The sequence below is a fragment of the Lipotes vexillifer genome, unplaced genomic scaffold, assembly GCF_000442215.2.
Source record: "Lipotes vexillifer unplaced genomic scaffold, Lipotes_vexillifer_v1.1 scaffold1571, whole genome shotgun sequence".
In the NCBI taxonomy this organism is placed as follows: Eukaryota; Metazoa; Chordata; class Mammalia; order Artiodactyla; family Lipotidae; genus Lipotes; species Lipotes vexillifer.
In genome coordinates this window covers 753,672-774,550 of record NW_006772104.1, presented here as the reverse complement: position 1 = coordinate 774,550, position 20,879 = coordinate 753,672, and the positions used below count along the sequence as shown (strand labels likewise).

General features: G+C 37.5%; 1 protein-coding gene across 1 annotated transcript in view; it reads right to left on the bottom strand.

Annotated features, from left to right (window-relative positions):
• TAFA1 (TAFA chemokine like family member 1) overlaps nt 1–20,879 on the bottom strand; it is a 484,417-nt gene that overhangs the window by 191,095 nt on the left and 272,443 nt on the right. The gene's annotated exons all lie outside the window — the stretch shown is intronic.

Here is a 20,879-nt window from a genome sequence, read left to right as displayed (position 1 = left end):
TGCTGAATGAAAACAATTCCACAGAATACCAACCAACATTCAACTAAACTACTCTGTGACCGTGAAAAACAAGGAAAGGAGAGCACTCTCTAATCATACCTGAGCACAGACAAAACAAGAACATGATCCAAACCTCGCTTTGCCTGACTCATATGACTGACTGCTATTTCTTTACTAATTATTGCTTCAGACCCACTTTGTTCCTTCCACCTACTTATAAAACTTGTCGAGGTACCCAATCACAGAATTGCTCCTAATTCTGAAAGTACCCAATCCTGGGCAAATCCATGATACCTCCCCGCAAATACATAACAAGTCCAGTTTTTTAACAAGCCTTTCCTCACAATCTTGCTGCAACTCCTTGCACTTTCCCAAGGTGAGTGGTCTCCCAGTAAGAAGACCAGCTTTTACTGACTTGTTAATGTTCCTGGTATTCTTGGGTGCTCTTCGGCTGTACTAACAGAGAATTTTGAAATACAGTCGACTCTTGTTATTTGTGGGCGTATTGGGTCTAGGACACCCCTAAGGATACCAAAATCCCCAGATGCTCAAGTCCCTCATATAAAACAGCATAGTATTTGCATACAACTTAGGTACATCCTCCCTTATGCTTTAAATCCTCTCTAGATTACTTATAATTCCTAATACAAAGTAAACGCTACAAAAATATTGGTAAATAAAATATAAATGCTATGTAAATTGTTGCTGGCATATGACAAATTAAAGTTTTGCCTTTTGGAACTTTCTGGAAATTTTTTCCTAAATATTTTCCATCCATGGTTGTTTGAATCGACAGATGTGGAACCCCTGGATATGGATGGCTGACTGTATATTTTTTCTTAGGTGAAGATAGTTTTAAAGGAATTACATTTACTACCTATGGCTATAATTCCTAAAAGAAAGTGCATTTATCAGAAAAACATAGTAAGCAAATACTCTCCCCCTCCCCACCTAAAAACCCCTACAAAATTATTGTTAACATTATTAGTTTAGCTTAATGACAAAGTTTCTACATTGTTCTTATTTTTCCTATTTCATTTCGGCAGAACAAAATCTTTACCACCAACCAGCACTGCCAGGAAGAGATCTGGGTTTAGGAAGCCTAAAGCTTACACAATTTGGGAGTGGAGGGAGCTGCTTATTAAGAAAAATACAAAATTAGGCAAGAAAGGTGACGTTTACTGAAAATATCAGGAATACAAGAAATTAAATACAAGAATTCTTGGAGTCTTGGAGATGGAGGTACCCCTTTTCTGGTATTCCTTTAGGCACTTTCTCAGAAATACTTAGATAGAAATTACTCCAGATTGCAATCTGGCAACCCCTCCCCACCTGGAACACAATGCAGGGGTCTGTACAAGTGGAGGGTTTCAAAGCAAAGTCTCATTTGTTTCATAGTAAATCCACCAAGTGCTGGCATTTGGTAAACATTGCCTTATGTCATGCTGCTTCTGAGAACTATTTTTCAAGAAATGAATTCCAACTGATCTCACAGGTTAAAGCAATAAACAAATGTTTGTACCATTTGGTTCACCTTCAGCCTCTGATACTTGGCTATTCTTCAGCTTAAGACAACTATGGACATGTCAGCCTTGAAAAATGATAATTCTGACAGCCCAAATTACCTAGTTCCACATACAAGGACAGGCAATTCAATAAATTCTGGCCATAGAAGTGCCAATCACTGACCTGTGGTTAACTTGAATGTCCCTACTTCTTTTCTTTGTAAAATTCAACATTTTATTTTGTTTGGTTTGATTTCTCACTCCCCTCAGTTTCTCTTTGCATTTGTGTTGGCTCCTATTTTCTGTCTCTTCAACCTGTTTCCAAGTTCTGGCCCCGTGAATCTATTCATTTCAGTGAATTTTACACAGCTGGGTAGGTCTGCAGGTGGCAGCTAATGTATTATACAGGTAGCCGCATAAATCCTAATTCATTTCGTCTGGAGGAGACAGCATCTCTCCTTGGGATATGTTTAGTTCATCTGGGTCTAGGGCAGACAGCCCTGGTCAAAGTGAAGCCAATGTTTAAGGTGAGATGAAATTTGGCAAAATTACGTTAAGATTTTACATACAATTAATTTTTCAAAACACCTTTTATTATTAGCAGTGGTACCACTTCCCAGACATTATAATTATTGATTATAGATCCCAACTGGTCCAGGTTTTCTTGTGCAAACTTTGTCTCTAACTATACGAACTTGATTGGGCAGGCCACATCACTTCTCCAAATCTGCAGATGCTAATGAAGTGGAGACACTGGCACTGATATCTTAGGATTGTGAGAATTAAGTAACATAATATGTTACATAATGACTCTCCAGATTTCTTGAGTGAAGAGTGTATCTTTCTAAAGGAATATGATGGTTCTGAGAGCAACAGGAAGACACGGCACAAACTCAGCAAATCTTACAGAAGCATTAATTTTACTAAAAGATTGAGCTTTAATTGAATTAGCAGGTAGGTTAAAATCCTATTTTTGTATCAAAACAATTATTATAGAGTACGAAGCAAAATGTGAATGCTTTCCATAAAGATATCTAGTAGGTAATTTTGGCTTATGGCCCCAGGCCCATGAAATTAGAAAAGTAGCCTTCTCTGCCATTAGGCATTGTTTGTAAAACTCATCTGTATTTGTAAGGTACTCTGTGAGGTTCTGGAATAACCTTAATGTATGCATGGATGTGGAAAAAAAGATCTCTCTGCTTTTGATAAGGTGTATAGCTGAAAGCCAAGTGAACTTATTTTAAGATGGAAATATATCTTTTATGAATGACATTAACCAGGGTGAGAAGAAAGTGATTATTGATATTTAGGGCCTTTCAGAAAGCCCTGGAGTTTGCAGTTGGTTATTTCGTTTGAAATGGCAGACAACGTCCTCTTGGGGTTTTCAGAGCCTCTAAGTCCAGGTAAAGAGTAGAGAGGGCTGACAGAGGTAACAAACTTAGGAAGACAGGTAGGAGGAGGTGATGGGGATGGATAAATAATGGGGGAAATACTGTGGGGGGAGGGTCAGGGAAGGAAGGACCTAGAGAGGAAAAAGAGTAGGATCAATAAATAAGAGGAACAAAATGGCTTCCTGTTAGCCAAATACTTAGAAGGCATGCAGCATCTTTAAAATCCACAGGATTTTAAATTTTAGTCTTGTTTTATTATTATATGCCATTCTTATGTAACGATTCCCAGATAAACCAGGGCTGTTTTCTTGCACCTCCATTGTATAAGGAGTAAAAAGTCTTGAATATGATTCTTATATATTTAAAATTTTTTGATTTATTTATTAACATCCTTTTACTTCCCTCTTTTTTTTAATCTCCACCATCAAGAGGAAGACAATCCCAAATGAGGTGACAATAATAACAGCTAATTTACTGAGTACTTATTACATGCCAGGCACATGCATTATCCCATGAACTCTTTTTTTTTTAATTGAAGTATAGTTATTTACAATATTGTGTTAGTTTCAGGTGTGCAGCACAGTGGTTCAGTTATACAGATATATGTCCATTCTTTTTCAGATTCTCTTCCCTTATAGGTTATTACTAAATACTGAATATAGTTCCCTCTGCTATACGGTAGGTCCTTGTTGGTTATCTATGCATTATCCCATTAACTCGTACAACTAATGTATCAAGTAGGTGCTATTATCATCCCCATTTTATGTGTAAGACCAGGTGGGATAATATTAGCTAATTTTGTAGGGGGTTTCCCATGTGCCAAAGCAATGCTCTAATTGCTTTCGTGTATTAGATTACACAGACCTCATAATAATCCTGTAAAGTGGGCCGTATTATCTTCTATTTTATAGAAAGAGACCTAAGTAAAGAGAGGCTAATTGACGTGCCTACACAATACCACCAGCGAGAGGCAGGTCAGAAGTTTAAACCCAGACACACTGGTTTTGGAACTCATCCTTTTTTTTTTTTTTTTTTTTTTTTTTTTTTGCGGTCCGCGGGCCTCTCACTGTTGTGGCCTCTCCCGTTGCGGAGCACAGGCTCCGGACGCGCAGGCTCAGCAGCCATGGCTCACGGGGCCCAGCCGCTCCGCGGCACGTGGGATCTTCCCGGACTGGGGCACGAACCTGCGTCCCCTGCAGCGGCAGGTGGACGCTCAACCACTGCGCCACCAGGGAAGCCCTGGAACTCATTCTTGTAACTATGGTCTGTGCTGCCCGCAATGTAGAAGAAGCATGGACACTTCTAGCTCACTCTGCGGGGGGAGAGCGATGGGGCAGAGGTTCTTCAGCTCCTCCTGGCACCTCCTCTCTTGGTCCCCTTGAGAAGAGGGGCTCTGAAGTGACAGGAGAATCCAGCGGAAGAGAAGGAGCAGGAACGCTTCACCTGGCTCCCACTGAGGAAGAGCCTGTCCTCAGGGTGTGCACTGTCCCTTCTCAGGGTCCTGACTCTGTGCTGCAAACTCGAGTTCTGGGTGAATTTAGGTGTGAGAGAATATTTAGAAAATGGCTTTCATCAGAAAACTGGTCACAGAGGCAAGAAAAGAAGTGTGAAGCTAAAAGAGAGGTGGGATCAGCAGTAGCAGGGAGCCCTCTCTGGTCCTGGGTCAGGAGAGTGAAAGGAGGTGGGTGATTCTATGGGGATCTCAGTTCCAGAATTCATCAGTGGAGGGTAGAATCATGGCCGGCGTCTCTAACAGGATCTAGGACCATGGAGGGGAGAGAGCTGCTGCCAAGGACACTGAAGAGGCAGAGAGGGAGAAACGCCATTGTTTCTCCTCTCTGCACACTTTCCAACCTTCCAACAGTCGGAGCCAGCCAGCACAGAAGCCAGGGAAATGCAGCCTCACGACACAGAGCAGAGCAAGGGAGGGTGTTGCGTGGATCTGAGGGCAGATAGAACCCAGACGCACACAGTGGGCACATTCAATGCAGAGGGAAAGACACAAAGAAGCCAGATTGTGGCCACGTACCGAAGCCTTGTTCTCAACTTGCCTTTATCATCAATAAAGCTAAAGTAGTATTATGACCTTCCTTTGTATAACTTGTATTATCTCTCAACTGACTTGGAATTTGGAAAAGAAGAGAAAGGGATTAATTATTACCCTCTGCCCCCAATCTCATGGTTAACTTGTAAGCATGGAAGGATTCGTTTTGCTCATATATATATATATATACACACATACACACACATATATATTCAAATTGGACATAAAGTATTCAGGTGAAATCATTTTAGAAGAAACACTGTCTTAGTAGTATTCTCATTACTTGCTTTATCAAAGCTAACAACCATTCTAATGTTACTATGAAAATACCAATTATTTTTATGATAATGAAGACTTTAAATAGCTCAGTAGGATAAATTGGATCCAAACCATGGCTTAGTTAGTTCCTTCCATCTTTGGAATACTAAACTAGAATGAAGGATTCTAATCCTTCTAATATAGAAATGTCTCTTTTCAACTTTGAAGAAAAAAAAAGAGATACTTATTCTGTTTTGAGGATGATGAATTAATTTTGAGATGCAGATGCAAAAAAATGATTTTTACCTGAGGGACAAAGCCCAGAGTGAATTTAACTTTGTCAAAATCCTTAGTGGTAACAATGACAGACACCACCAAAGCATGTCCAGGTGATATCATTGGATAAAACCTGACCACTGTTTTATAAACTTGCCCATACTCCTTAATGTCTTGGATGGACCCTCTAAGTCAGGGTTTCTCAACCTCACAGTATTGACATTGTGGGTCACATAGTTACTCGTTGGTCTTGGGGGCTGCCCTTTGGAACACGGGAGGCTTCACAGTATCCCTGGCCTCTACCCACTAGATTCCAGGCATACTCCCCATTCAGTCATGACAACCATGTCTCCAGACATTGCCCAATGTCCCCTGAGGTGGAGGGGAAGGAGATGGGGCAAAATAACCCTTAGCTGAGAATTTCTGCTCTAGGTATTTATAGTTATATCACTTATACTATTGTTGGTTGTGACTGCACTTTGGTTGACTTAGTTTAACTTTTAGCTTTAAGAATCATACACGCTGAACTGGATTCTACTAGAGCAGAAGTAACATCCAAGGATCAAATCTCTTTATGGGATTGAATTCTTTTCATAGCTATTCTTTATATGTTCTTAAAATGAACCAAAAATGTAGTTTCAATATGCCTAATGGGACCCAAGATACCTCAAGTAAAAAGGATGTATTTGCTGAAGATGCTTAGGTAGGAAGGGAAGAGGAAGAGGAGAAAGAATAATATTCAAATAAAATACTGTCTTCTGAGATCTCTCCATTAGAGTAATTCCATGAAAAAGTGGACATGTGTCCATGTTTTGAGTTTTGTCTTCTAACTATGAAGTTAAATATTGGGATTCAATTCTTTTACTATTAGATGCATTACACAGTACATCTTTATTGAGGAAGACATGATTCAAAAGGCTTAAATTCAATTGATTCTCAAGTAAACAAGCCTACTCACCAGACCACCTTAGAATCTTTCAAGCAATCATAAGAAAAGATATATTGTTCACATGTGCAAAGAACTAGGTAAAACAAATTTCTCAAACAGCTTAAGAAGAGTATTTATTCTCTCCTATAACTTCTAATGGAAACTGGAAACAAAAGCAAATTAAACAGTCCAGGAGGAAGAAATACATAACAAGAAATCAAAACAGTATCACATTAGATAGACTGTCAGAACTGAATCTTTGTCAAGTCTATACCAAGCACTGTAGTATGACCACAGAAATGTCACTCTATTTCTATGAGTTTTGCTTCCTCAGTGGTAAGAGAAGAGAGTCAAATTAAAAGATTGCAGGGAATTCCCTGGTGGTCCAGTGCTTAGGACTCTGAGCTTTCACTCAGAGTCCTAGGGCCCAGGTTCAATCCCTGGTCAGGGAACTAAGAAAATCCCACAAGCCGTGGTGTGCAGCCAAAAAAAAAAAAAAAGATTGCAGGGAGGGAACCCAGGCAGTTGGTGGGTTATTGGGTGGGGCTCCCAAGCACATGTACAGGTCTGTCCTCGTCAGCAAGAATCCCTGTGCCTAAGTAATCTAGCCATTAAATAGCACATAAAAGCACCACGTCAAAGACGGAGAGAGAAGGGGGTGGGGAGAAAGGAAAATATATTTTCATAACTCTAATGGTACTTTACCCTTTTGAATAAAAGACCTTGCGTTTTTATTTTGCACTGGGCCACATAAATAATGTAGAGTGTAGCTGACCCTGTCATCAACAAATATTTACAGAGCATCTTTCATGTTCCAGGCATTGTGCTAGCTACAGGGGACCTAACTGTGAACAAAATAAAGCACACTCTAGCCTGTGGGGAGTTTGCAATGACTTCAACATTATTACCCTCCCTCCCCATCCCTGACACTCCTTGTCAAGACTCCTGATAAAGACATTGCCTATATGCTTATGAGAAATTAGGAAAATCAATTATGATAGATTGAATTCCTAGCTTATTAAATATTCTATTTCCATCCCTGGGTATCCCTCCCAGTAGCAGGAATATGCCTCCTCTCCCTGGTGAACCTGGCCATGCAACTTGCTTTGACCAATGCCATGTGGGTGGATGTGTTGTCTGTCACTCTGGGACATGGGCTTTAAGAGCCAGCATATAGTTCTCCAGGTCTCTGTTCTTTCTGCTGTAGGGACCAGCAAAATTCTTAATAGATGTTGGTCCTTTATCCTAGGTCCTGGGAGGGAAATGACAGAGTAAAGCTGCAGCTGACATGCAGCCTAATTGACAAATAAACCTTGGTTGTGGCAGATGTCTGAGATATAGGGGTTGTTTGTTAATGCAGCATGATCTAACCTACTCTCACTAATACACCAGTTTATGGCATTCCACTTGGGAAGAAGAAAGAATAGCTATTAAAATCCCTGGCATGAGAGATGGGACCTCTAAACACATAACATCACTACTATATCCGGAGAATAACAATCTTTTAAAGAGAGCATTGGAATCCATATTTTTTTTTTAAAAATAACTCCCCATTAATCAATTTCATAGCCATCTTCTTCAACAAATTATCGACTCTTCAATGAATATATATTTAGTTTGATTAACTTTTTGTCTTACTCAGTACCATCTATTTCAAATGTTAACTTGGCTCTGGGTCAAACAGAAGCCACCACCACATTGTAACGGAAAAAATACAAAAGAAAATAATGGAAGTATAAGGCTATTTTTCCATTACTCAAAACACTTGTGAAATGTTTATTAACTATGTTCACTCTACTTTTTCCCCATATCTTAAAACAGCAATTGACTTTTTTAAGTCAGTAATTAACTCAAGCCATCAAATTCAAATAATGATACACAGCTCTAGTTCACTGATTCATTCCATATATATCCACTGAGACCTACTATGTGCCAGGGACTGTAGTAGGCATTAATCCCCTAGTGCCTACTGCAGCATCAGGCATGTACAAAATGGTCAATAAATATTTGTTGAAAAAACTGGGAATTTAATGAGCGTAATATGCACTCAAACCGCCCCATAAAAACTATAAGGTTTTTTCAATATGTTTTCTAGACCCATTGCTTTTCCCTGTCTGAAAGGAAATGCCAAGAAAAGGAGAGAGCAAAGTCCAGAACATTGCAAGCTAGCAACCGAAAAGGCAGAACATTATGAGAAACCCAAACGTTATACGCACATTATTCAGTGTAAGATTTAAAACTGAAGCAACATGAAAGGGTATTGGTAAAGAATTAGTTTTGCTTCCTTTTCACCTGAGGGTAAATTCTGAGGTATTTGGGGGTAGGGGAATTTTCCAAGCCCCTGTGATTTTATTTAATCTTTCTGATCATTTCTAAGGAAGAGTCTTCTCTCCAGGGGGGTAATCCTCCTCTTCACTCCCCAGGTATTGTTCAGTTTTGTCAGCTTTACAAGTCAAAAAGTAAAAAGCATATTGAAAATAAACCACTTCAATATGTGCATTAATATGGTGATGGAGCAAAGCAGTCTTTACTCGGCTTAGATTAGTGAATCCCTCATTTAATTACAACTGGAAAGGTTAGAAACTTTTTATCGTACACACATATTCTCTGGGAATTATCTGGCTCTGAAATTATAATTAATCATCCTCTGTCATGCTTTCATTATATGCACTGCTCTCCAGAGCCCTCTCTTTCTTCTTTCTTCATTCATATTCCTCTGACTGTCCTCCTCACTGTTACCACAGACCTCAGGTGAATTTCGTCTCCTGCTCAGAAATGACTGGATATTGTTAAACCCATTTGTCAACCACATTATCAGCTCACAAACAGATTTCTGCATATATTTAGCCTTTCCCGTATATAGCAGTCCAAGTATTACCATGGATGGCATCTGTCAATGTTGACAAAAATTAAATTTCGAAACTACTGTAAATAATAAAGCAGTCATATAAAGATTATTTCTCTGGAGCATAAGCTACCAGTAAACACGATTTGCATATTGTACTTACAGCTGTTTCTACATGAGCTGTTTGCTGTGGTTCATTAAAATGATATGATTTGTCAGATTCTAGGATAGTTGAAAGTTTGATGTGGAACTATTTAAGGAAGTTTAGTGAAGTTTTTGATTTTTTGAGCTGTTCACATCTGGCATAAGGAGAATAAAGTGAATTCTTCAGGAGAAATCATTAGGGGTTTAAGGCTTGAGGATTCATCATTAACTCAATTCCAAAGGGTTTCAGGGAAAACCAAGTTCCCTGTCCCAGCAAAGCTCATGCACTTTCCACGCACAACTCATGGAGTAGGATGGCTCATTGGTACCACTCCCAACTCAATGTGAGAGGATAGGATGGTCTTCTAAACCAAGAGCTGAACGTGAAAGAATCAAGCATGTGTTCACCAACCTGGGAACCTATATATATAAACTTGTCTCTGAGAGTTTTCTGTGAAATTGATTCAATTTGACAATTCTACAGCTCTCCTGTTTCATCACTTTCCAATCAGAAATCATAAAATCTAATTGTGGAACTGACAAAATACATGCGGGTCGGCATCCTCCTCCAGGAAGAGCAGACTAACTTTTTGACATAAATGGCTGAAAAGTCTGGTTTTCATGATTTTCAGGGAAAAATATTCCATGGTTTCTTACTTACTGAAGTCCTCTTTAACACAGAAGAAAGACATTTTTTTCATGTCTAATTGATGACTTTCTTATATTTTATTATCTTCTTCACTGTTTATATATATATATATATATATATATATATATATATATAATTATCACTGTCTAATTATCCTGAGACCTAAGAAAAACCAGAGTAAGTCTAGCTTTAGCCAACTCTTTTAAACTATGGACCTGAGCATGTGATCTTTTCTGTGGTAAATCTTCTCCTGTTTCACTAAGATGAAGGGAACAGGCTGAACTCTCTTATCATAGGTCATGTATTTTAAAAGAACTTTTAATGTTTCTAATATAAGAGCACTTGCTAAATGAATTCACAAGTGAAGTGACTAATATCAGTGACAAAGTGACTCTCATTCATTGATTAGTGGTCATCCTAGTGGTTGTGTGTGTGTTTGTGTGCACAGCCTCCCACTTACGTGTACTGTAATGCTTTCTCTTTCAAAAATCAATCCTATCAAGAGAAAAATTTGCCAAAATTTTCGTATCCGATAATATGTGATTTTGATGTAGGAATAATTAGCTGTAGACATTAATTTGTGGAACATTAATAGCAGTAGAATCAGAAATATAGGGGGCTGAGGAAGTGAGAGAAATGGTTATGTGTGGACAGGATGACTTTGCTGTAACTGTAAAAAGGCAGATATTGATTTCCTTTATGAATAAAGTATCCAAATAAAACTCAGCTCTGAATATGTGATCAACTCCTCTGTCAACAGAAACAGTTGTTCCTATTTGAATTTTATAAAGGAACGTGCATTTGCCTACTCACCCACATGTCAACTATTGCTATCTAACTGGACTAGATGTTTAACATACCGGGTCATTTCTTCCTAAAGATCTTTCATAGGCTATCATAGGAAAAACAATGACCAAACTCAACAAAACCCTAAAGTCTAGAAAAATAAATAAGAACTGGAGTCATTTTAATCCTATGCAGGGGATACATAGACATAATGGAGTAGAAATTGTGGTTTTGCTTAATGTTGAAAAGTGGATACCTTCTTACATTTCTACTGGTTTTTGTAATCAAACACGCAAGGCACATTTGTTATTTCTGTAGGCTAATATTTACACCCCTTTCTTAAAGGGAAAACATCTCTCTGCCCCTAGCCCATGGGCTTCTATTGAAACTGACTTTAACCCCAGGCTCTTAGAGTAGAGGCAAGGGTCATCAAAAGAGTCCATGCCCCAGCCCTAGTGACTGATTTATGCAAGTGACCCAAGTCAAGCCATCTAGGGTCAAATAGATTGGCTTTTGGGGCTTTTTTTTTTTGCCTTCTTTTCAGGGTAGTAGTATACATTTGTCAAGGTTGTACACTGAGGAAGGGCATTAGATCTGAGGGGGTACCATTTATATCGATACATCTTCATTACTTTGACATTTCTTTCTTATTTTATCATAACTTTGTTAACTCCAGCATGTCATTTATATATTTATTTCAACAATTTTTGGGGGCAGATGGTGCTAAGATGTTCTAAGAAAATCAGCATATTAGGACAATTTTCAAACAGATGAAAGTAAGATTTTTTCTAAGAGTGTGGATGTAAATCATTATGCTTTGAATTATGAAGGATAAGCCAGTACGAAAATTAAAAGACTACCGACCTAGCATCAGCAAAAGTAATGTGTGATTCTAAGCAAGGAGCTTAAAAAGTAGATCGATTCTGAGATGCAAGACAATGTTACATTTCCAAAATTATTCACTTACGAATGTATTTGCATAATTTGAATTTGTATGGTATTTTTTAAAAAGCTAATGTTATAAGCAACATGATGAGCAACCAAAATTCAGCATATATAAAGCAATCGGAACTACTAAAAGAAATATGAAATTCTTTGAAGAAAAATGAAGTAATGTTTTAAAAATATATACAGTTGAAGGCACATGAAGGTCAAATATTTTATCATTAACATTGACTTTTCTGGCATAGAAAATATGAAACTCATTTCAAATATGAATACCATGATTATATCTTCTATAATTCAGAACTAAAATTTAAAATACTTTTCTCATTACACTGTATTTTCCATTAACATACATCACCTTTAAAATACAAGTTTATAGGAGTTAATGATACTGTTTGTTTGATTAGATGAGATACTGTTTGATTAGATGAAATGTGAAAATTTGCCATGAACACGAAACTACTTCAGGAACATAAAATATAAATTTCAAATTGATGGAGGAACATAGGAAGGAATGTGATAATGAGAGGACATCAGAACATGAGAAGCTAAACTTACACATTTAGAATGTATCTTCTTACAGTAGGGAAATATTCATGATAATAATTCGCCAGAAAAAAATTCCACATGCTTTTATTTTAAAACATTTAGGATATCGTTAACTTAGGCAATATTGGTCAATGGCTGAGAACATGACTTTGCAAAATGAAAACTACTTAACAGTGTCCACTGTCACTAGAGAGATGGTGAAGTCTATGGTTTGTTGGTACAGATAACCTCTGAAACGATCCTATTTTTCTTCTCTGAAAGGAAGATCTGTAACTGTGTATACCAATTACTATGTGGTAGTGTCTTTGGATTCTTAATTTTTGTGATTAAAAATTTACACATTCTGCCGTATTATTTTCAGTAGCATGATTTGTGTTAATTTTGAGAGTTTTGTGTATGTTCCAATAATTATTATTAAGTCATCCACAAACTATAGAAATTTCCTTGAGAAAGGGGTACCTTTTTCTAATTTGCACAAATGTACCATATGGGCTGGCAGCAGCCCTGACTACTGAGGAAGGAAACTTCCTCCTTCCCGCTGACATAAAAGAGAATACATAATGCCTGGAGCTGCTAGAACTACCCACCTGCCTTGTTAACACCAAGGAAATGGAGTGTAGAAATGGAGAGAAAAACTGGGTCCTGATGGTACAATCTGAGCACTAGATCAAGCCTCCTTTAGAGCCATCCCTCCAATCTGTTCAATTGGATGCATTTGGGCTGATGCATTTATTTATCTTACTTTATATTTTTGCTCAAGCAGATTTAAGTGGAAAATTCTGCCACTGCTAACAAAAAAAAATCCCTATGATACAAATTCCACAGAGAGTATTCGTGTACAAATAACCAGTTCTGGTGGCTAGAGGGAAAATTCTTAGATAGGTTAGTTTGTCTTTCTACATATGCTGGGTTTTGTGTTTTTTTTTTTCACATTTAGTGACATGGTTTTGTTGTAAGACAGACATGAGTTCAAATCCCTCTAAGCTATTTATTAGTGCTGTGGCACTGAGTTGATGTGAAAATCAAAAAGAATGAAATAATGCCATTTGCAGCAACATGGACAGACCTAGAGATTATCATACTAGGTGAAATAAGTCAGACTGAGAAAGACAAATTTCATATGATATCACTTACATGTGGAATCTAAAAAAAAAAAATGATACAAATGAACTTAGTTACAAAACAGAAACAGACTTATGGTGAGTCTCACAGACTCACAGACTTATGGCAAAAACAAATTTGTGGTTACCAAAGGGGAAATGTGGGCAGGGGGAGGGATAAATTAGGAGTTTGGGATGAACATATACACACTACTCTATATAAGACAGAAAATCAACACAAGGACCTACTGTACAGCACAGGGAACTCTACTCAATATACTGTAATAACCTATATGGGAAAAGAATCTGAAAAAGAATGGATATATGTAAAACTGAACCACTTTGCTGTACACCTGAAACTAACACGATATTGTAAATCAGCCATACTCCAAGATAAAATAAAAATTAAATTAAAAAAAATGAGATAATTTAGTCATAATAGCTTGGTTTTAGTAGGTGCTCAGTAATTGTTAATCATTATAGTTTCTTCCTTTCCTCTTTAAGATACTAGTGTATTTGTACATAATATGATTGTTACTATTGAAGAATAAATTCATTACTGTATTTGACAAATATTCCTTGAGCATTAACTATATGCCTGGTACATTCTAGACTGAGGATACAGTGGTGAACAGAACAGACAGGCATATTTTCCACTTTCACAGAGCTTATGTTAGAGTGGGTAAAAATGAATAAGAAAGCAAACTAACAAAACTTCAAAGAGTGATAAGCACTATAAAGACAACAAAACAATATGGGCTTCCCTCCCTGGTGGCGCAGTGGTTGAGAGTCCACCTGCCAATGCAGGGGACACGGGTTCTTGCCCCGGTCCGGGAGGATCCCACATGCCGCAGAGAGGCTGGGCCCGTGAGCCATGGGCGCTGAGCCTGCGCGTCTGGAGCCTGTGCTCCGCAACGGGAGAGGCCACAACAGTGAGAGGCCCGTGTACCGCAAAAACAAAACAAAACAAAACAAAAGCAAAAACAAAAAAACCCCAATATTGTGGGATTTAGAGTGTCTGGTGTAAGGAGTACCTTTAATTGTGAAGACTTCTGAGCTTAGATGTAAGTGATGTGGAAGAACTAACTATGAGTATTCCAGATCAAGGTCGAGGGCTCTGAAGCAGTCTTGGCGTTCTAGGAACAGGAACAAACTGGTGTAGCAGTTACCATACTAAGGAAGCAAGGCGATAAAGATTAGAGCCGTAGGCAGGAAGATCATTGAGGCATGTAGGCTAGGGTACTAAATTTGGATTTCATTTTAGTACAATCAATGCTTTTCAACCACCTTGTAGTTTCAGAGGTGTGTGTGTGTGTGTGTGTGTGTGTGTGTGTGTGACTTTGTGTGTATGTGTATGATGGTTCAGGCAACTTACTATAGTTTCTAACAGGACTTTTTCTCCTGCGTGGGAGTGACCAGCTCCCATGCCAATGCGGGGGATGATGGAAATAACCACATCACTGTTGAAGGGAGAGTATATCATGGGGTTTTATGAACCAACTGGCAAATGAGAAGCTTTTCTTTTCTATGTTGTTATATAAAGTAAGCTATATAAACTTACTACACTATCCATTTTAGAGGGTTTGCACAGCAGAAGGCAGATTCACTAGGAAAGGTGGGAGGGAGTACAGGGAAAAAACAAAAGTAGAAAAAATATTTCTTTTTTATTACAAAATGAATGTAAGCACATCTTTAAAAAAAAAAAAAAAAAAAGACCAGTAACTCAGAGTATGACCACTTGAGAGGTGGCAGCATTTTAATGAAGACAGAATGCAACAGAGAGGGTAGAATTTAGATATCAAGCAGTATACGCGAGATGATTACCTTACCTGCGAAGCCTTCATGGAGGCTCTGAATTCACATAATCTTATCGGTTTGTAAATCCTAGGTTTTGAGTATCTGAATGCTCCATTATTTTACAGCTCATTTTCAAATTAGGAAGTGAAATTTCCATTCATATCACCCAAATTATTACTATATTTGGTATTTTGGGGAATGACTATATACACGTTCATTCAACACTTAGCAATATTAAAAATTAGCATTTTCTTTTTAAAGTAGACAATTATTTTGGAACATTTAAGAAGACTAAAATAGTCATGTTAGAAACCAGTGAAGTAACAAGGGCAATTATGAGTCTGTATTGCAATGATTAGCCATATCTTATGCATTTTGCATATTTCTAACTCTGATCTCAGGCCCACCGTCTCACATGGAGTTCATACCCTTATTATGTCTTTCCAGTCCTGGTGAAGCCACTCTCTCATGAATGCTTAAACTCTCCAGATGAAACTAATATGCTACATCAAGAAAGGAGTCTGGAGTATTCTTCAAATCTCCAGTCCTTTCAAATGTTTTGCCTTGAACAGTAAAACAAAGTAACAACCAGATAAAACAGACAAAAAACAAAAACTGTTTCAAGGCAAAGTGGAGGCACATTTCCAATGAAACCCACAAATGAGGAATGGATGAAGCCATAGATCCAGTAAATCTGAAAAAATTAAAATACCATATTATTCACATGTACCATTTGATGTTACTGTTGAATGCAGTAGATGTCACTGATCTAAACATCATACTGCTGGAACTGTAGAATTTGTAGCTATTCTCTATTTATATGCCTGGAGATTAACTTACATGCAAGATCACTCTAGATTGGCACTGGGATATTAGAAAAATTATTCCAACTGTCCATCTACTTTCTTATTTTACATTCCAAGATTTGCCAAACTTTCTTCCTTAAGCTAAACCAAATAATTCCCAACTTTTGAATAATGTGGCAAATATAAATATTTAAGAAATTTGTTTTATCATTGTATTAAAAATGGACTTTGGTCTTGGAAAATGTGGGATGAGAAATCTTAGCTGAAGTTAGCAATACTGATTAGACACATTGCTATGTGCTGGGTGATCTATTAAACTTGTAACATACATTATTCCAATTATACTATTATTATTAGCATTTTATAAATAAAGACACAGAAGCCCTTATAAATTAAATGGCTTTCAAACATCATATGGCAGAGCTGGCATTTGACCAGTCCTTGCTGGCTTCCAAGATTTTGTTCTTAACCACTACATAATGCTGCCTTGAAATGTCACCAAATATTTACAGAAGAGGATGTGCAAATATTTGGCACAAAGTGGTTGAAAATATGCAAATTAATCCATAATTGGTCTCATGGGGAGGCTTGAGGTGAGGCAGGTGCTGGAATGGGGAAACTCTAGAGAAAGCTCCCTTCTTGTACAGTGAAGATTCAGCACCAAGGATAGCAACCCAGGAGGTACAGTGGCTGTCTTGGGTAGCCAGGTCCACATGAGCCTGCAATATGGCTCAAATACTAGAGACAAATAACTCTATTGTTGGAACAGCTTTTTACATAATATGGTTCCAGAGGCTAGCTGCATCTCCTGTGAGATCTGGATCTATCCACTGGGGAAAAGTAATTAATTTGTATGAGACCAAGTTTAAACTGTTCAGTCAAAAACTATTTTTGACAGCATGTAGATTTAAACACACACACACAACTATATATTTGAGTTCAAAAAGTGCGTTTCTTCAAGTCTGAAAATTAGACTCGGCAAACTTGGGTGGTATGCAAGTCTTGGATGTGTCAAAGTTAACAGCAGCCTGATAATTACTGTCATTTAATTACATGTTTTTGCAAGGTCAAAATCAAAGAGTTACTTGTTATTTCCCTTTAGGCACTAAGCCCATTGGAAAAAAAAAAAAAACCTATCCAGTGAAAATGAGGTACAATGTAATACAATTTTAAAAAACTGCAACACGTAGGTCACAAGTCATGAAGTCTCTGACTAGACAATTATCAGGTATCACTTAACTACTTGTGACCTCCCAACAGTTGGATTTACTCCTGAAATCTGAAGTTTTCTAGTTTCTACTTCATCTGCCAGAACAACTTCAGACATTTAGGAATTTCCCTTTTCCCTAAGCCGTTCTTATGGGTTGAACTGTGACAACTCTCCCACCTGCCACCACCCTCTCCCCCCCAAAAAAACCGATATGTTGAAGTCTTCACCTCTGGCACCTGTGAATGTGACTTTACTTACAAATAGGGTCTTTGCAGATGTAATCAAGTTAAGATGAGGTCATTAGGATAAACAGAGGAGAACACAAGAAGAAAGAGACACACAGGTAAAACACCAGTGTGACAGAAGCAGAGACTGGAGTTATGCAACTGCAAGCCAAGGGATGCCAACAGTTGATGGCCACAACTAAAAGCTAGAAAGACACAAGAAAGAGTTTTATCCAGGATCTCAGAGGGAGCATATCCTTGCTGATACAATGATTTCCGATTTCTAGCCTTCAGAAATGTGAGAGAATGAATTTCTGATGTGCTAAGCCACCCAGTTTATGGTACTTTGTCTTGGTAGTCCTAGGGAACTAATAGAGAGTGTTTCATATTCTATATTTTGCTTGTTTGCATGAGGAGAAGTAAAATGGAGACATCTTGATAGAGATTAGCTACTATGCTACATGCTCTACTCCAGTGGCTTTTTGCCTGGACGGCCAAAACACACAAAACAAATGAAAATACCCAAACAACCAAATAAACCTTCCTCAGCAAACTTTTCCCCCAGTAATATCACTTTTACTTCCTTTTATAGATTGACCAAGTAATTCATTAGCATCAAAAGGAATTTTATTTTCTTGGTTCTCCCTTTTAAGACTGTGACCTTGCCAAGTCTCTCTTCAACTTCTTTAGGTAATTAAGTATTTTTCTATTATATTTCAGTGGTTGTTTGAAAAGAATAAACTGTGACACTGTTACACAAGATTTATCTGACTTCCTGGACACTGCAGGAATGGTTATCACTCTGTTATTACTACAAACCCGGGAAAAAAGGCATTATCTTCAAACTTCATGGACATACAAACATGTAGAGGGACATGCTGCAGATCTAAATCCCACCCCTTATTCATACTATTTAGAAAAGAGTTACAGACTGAAAAAATTATCATAATACATACAATGATAACCAGGAAGATCTTTTAGCTCAGCTCAAATATAAACAAAACCTCAAAAAGGTTTTTCACTATTTTCACTGTGGTTAGATATTTGCTTGTATTGACTTGGGCTTTTACAAATAAAGCACTAACAGCATTTGGATTTTGGATAGTTTATTCTAAATGCAACCGTCTTCTTTACATATGCTCATGTTAGGCATATATCATTTAAATCACATAGCTATTGAATATTTTCTGCTTTAATATGACACAGGATGAAAATATGGTTAGAATGCTTCCACATGGTTTTAGACATCTTTATATTGCCATATTTAAATATCCAAATTCAGATTTCTATCATTTTGAAATAGCTCTGCCTTACTCTTTGTGTGTAAAACTATTACCGTACACTTCAATTTTCCACTAATGTAATGCCTACCTTTGTCAAGCAAGCACTATATTGCGGGTACACCCCTAATATTTGAAATTCTAGTGGGTGTATTTCCATGGTAACACAAGAAAATAAAAAGCTTTTATTTTTTTCTTAAAAATATTTTAATAAGGGGAAGGACTGCAGTTTTTTAACTGCTTTTTAATGAACGTCATCAAACCTGTGGCTTCCTATAAGAACTTTGGGACATATTTTGAGTTCTTCTTACGAGTCTCCATAACCATAAGAGTTGGATCAAAAGGCATTTTTTTCTGTACCCTCTTTTGACAGTGTAAATGACTAACTTTCAAGTATTACCTCAGGGTTGATCAAAAGCCACCTTTTCCAAAATCTCATACCATCAGCACGCCAGTATTTAGAAGGATCTTCATTATATCTATGAGTTTGTTAAAAGCACCGTGGTTCTAGAAGCCTGGTGCTAGAAGACAAATGTGTGCCCTTGAGAGGGGTAGTATAATAATAAGGAAATACATACCTGTGTAGTGATTTATACAGTGAAAGTACTTCCACTATATTTCATTTGATTCTCATAATAATGCTGGTGACAGGAGTGGCTCACATTTATTGAGCATTTACTATGTACCAGGTACCTTGCTACGTATCGTAGGGGAATATGTAGTCCTCCCAAAAATCTTATGAGGCAGATCATTCATACTTTCTACCATGGAAAAAAATGAAACAACGGAGGTGCAGAGTTTTAAGTAGCTTGCCCAAGCTCATACATAACTAGTAGGTAGTAGAGCTATGAAAGAACCTGGGTATTCTGGCTCTAGAACCTATATATTTTGGCCCTGAATCATTAGTCTTATTTTATAAATGCAGAAACTGAAGCTTAGAGATTATTTTCCTTGCTGGTTTGTATAGTTAGCCAATGTCAAAGAGGGAACGGGAATTCAGGTCTCCCTGAATGGAGGTCTTTCCTGTAGGCTAGACTGCTGCCTCCATCCCATTAACTCAAAAGGGTTTACTGAGTATCTTTATTGTGCCAGGCTTTGTACTACATGTGAGGGGTATAATAGTGAACAAGACTGGGATGGACTTAGTTGTCTTGGAACTTTCATTTTCATTTGCGGGAGTAAATGATAGGTGAACGAATGAATAAGAGAACAGAGATTCAAAAAAAAAAAAAACAGAAACTAAGAAGAAAATTTTTAAAAGATAATATATAAGTGGCTGGGAAGCCTCAATTCCATTGTCACCTACCAGCATGTAAACTCCATTCATTTTTTCAGAGTAGGTAGCTGTTACTTGGAAATAACAGGTCTGCATGAAGAGGTCATGTTACATTTTGGTGGGAGGGACCAGGGGATTCTTTGAATAACAAATTCCCTCTTGGACACGTGTATAGTGCCTGACAAATAAGAGATGCTCACAAAGATTCAGTGACTTTAACTGCTTTTCGAGGGAACTCTCGGAACCTCTAAAGCAGTAAAAGATCACTGGGCTGATAATGAACACCTCTCTTACTCTAGTCTTTTATTAATGAGTTGAGGTTTAATGTAGCATTACCTTGGCCTTTCAAACTGCAAATAAGAATATTTATCTCTTCCTTTCAATTAGGGTAAAGGAAAACATCTGATCTTTGGTAGTGATCACTGAAGGTATTTTAAATGGATTTAGCTTTCTGTTAACTATATGCATATACACTCAGCAGAAGTTATAGAATAAATCCTGAAGGGCTTTTGTTTATCACAAAGGTAAGATAATAGCTTTAAAATGAATAATTAACAAAAAATGAACTAGGATAAGATGAACAGAGAATACAAAGCTGAATAGACGAACCAAAAGTCTATCTCTAAACTATGTACATTTAGTTCATCCTATCTTTCAGAAACACAATCTCTTGGGTTAGACAGTTAAGTAATATTCTTTCTTGCTTTCCCACGTAAGCACCAACTGTCAGTCATCTGACAGACTTCTGGCAATTTTCAAAGTGCTGGCTGAGTCTGCAATGCCAATTTTTAACTCAGTTATGACCCCATTATTTTAAATAGTTCAGGTGATGCTCTCTTTCTTTTTTTTTTTTTTTTTTTTTTTTT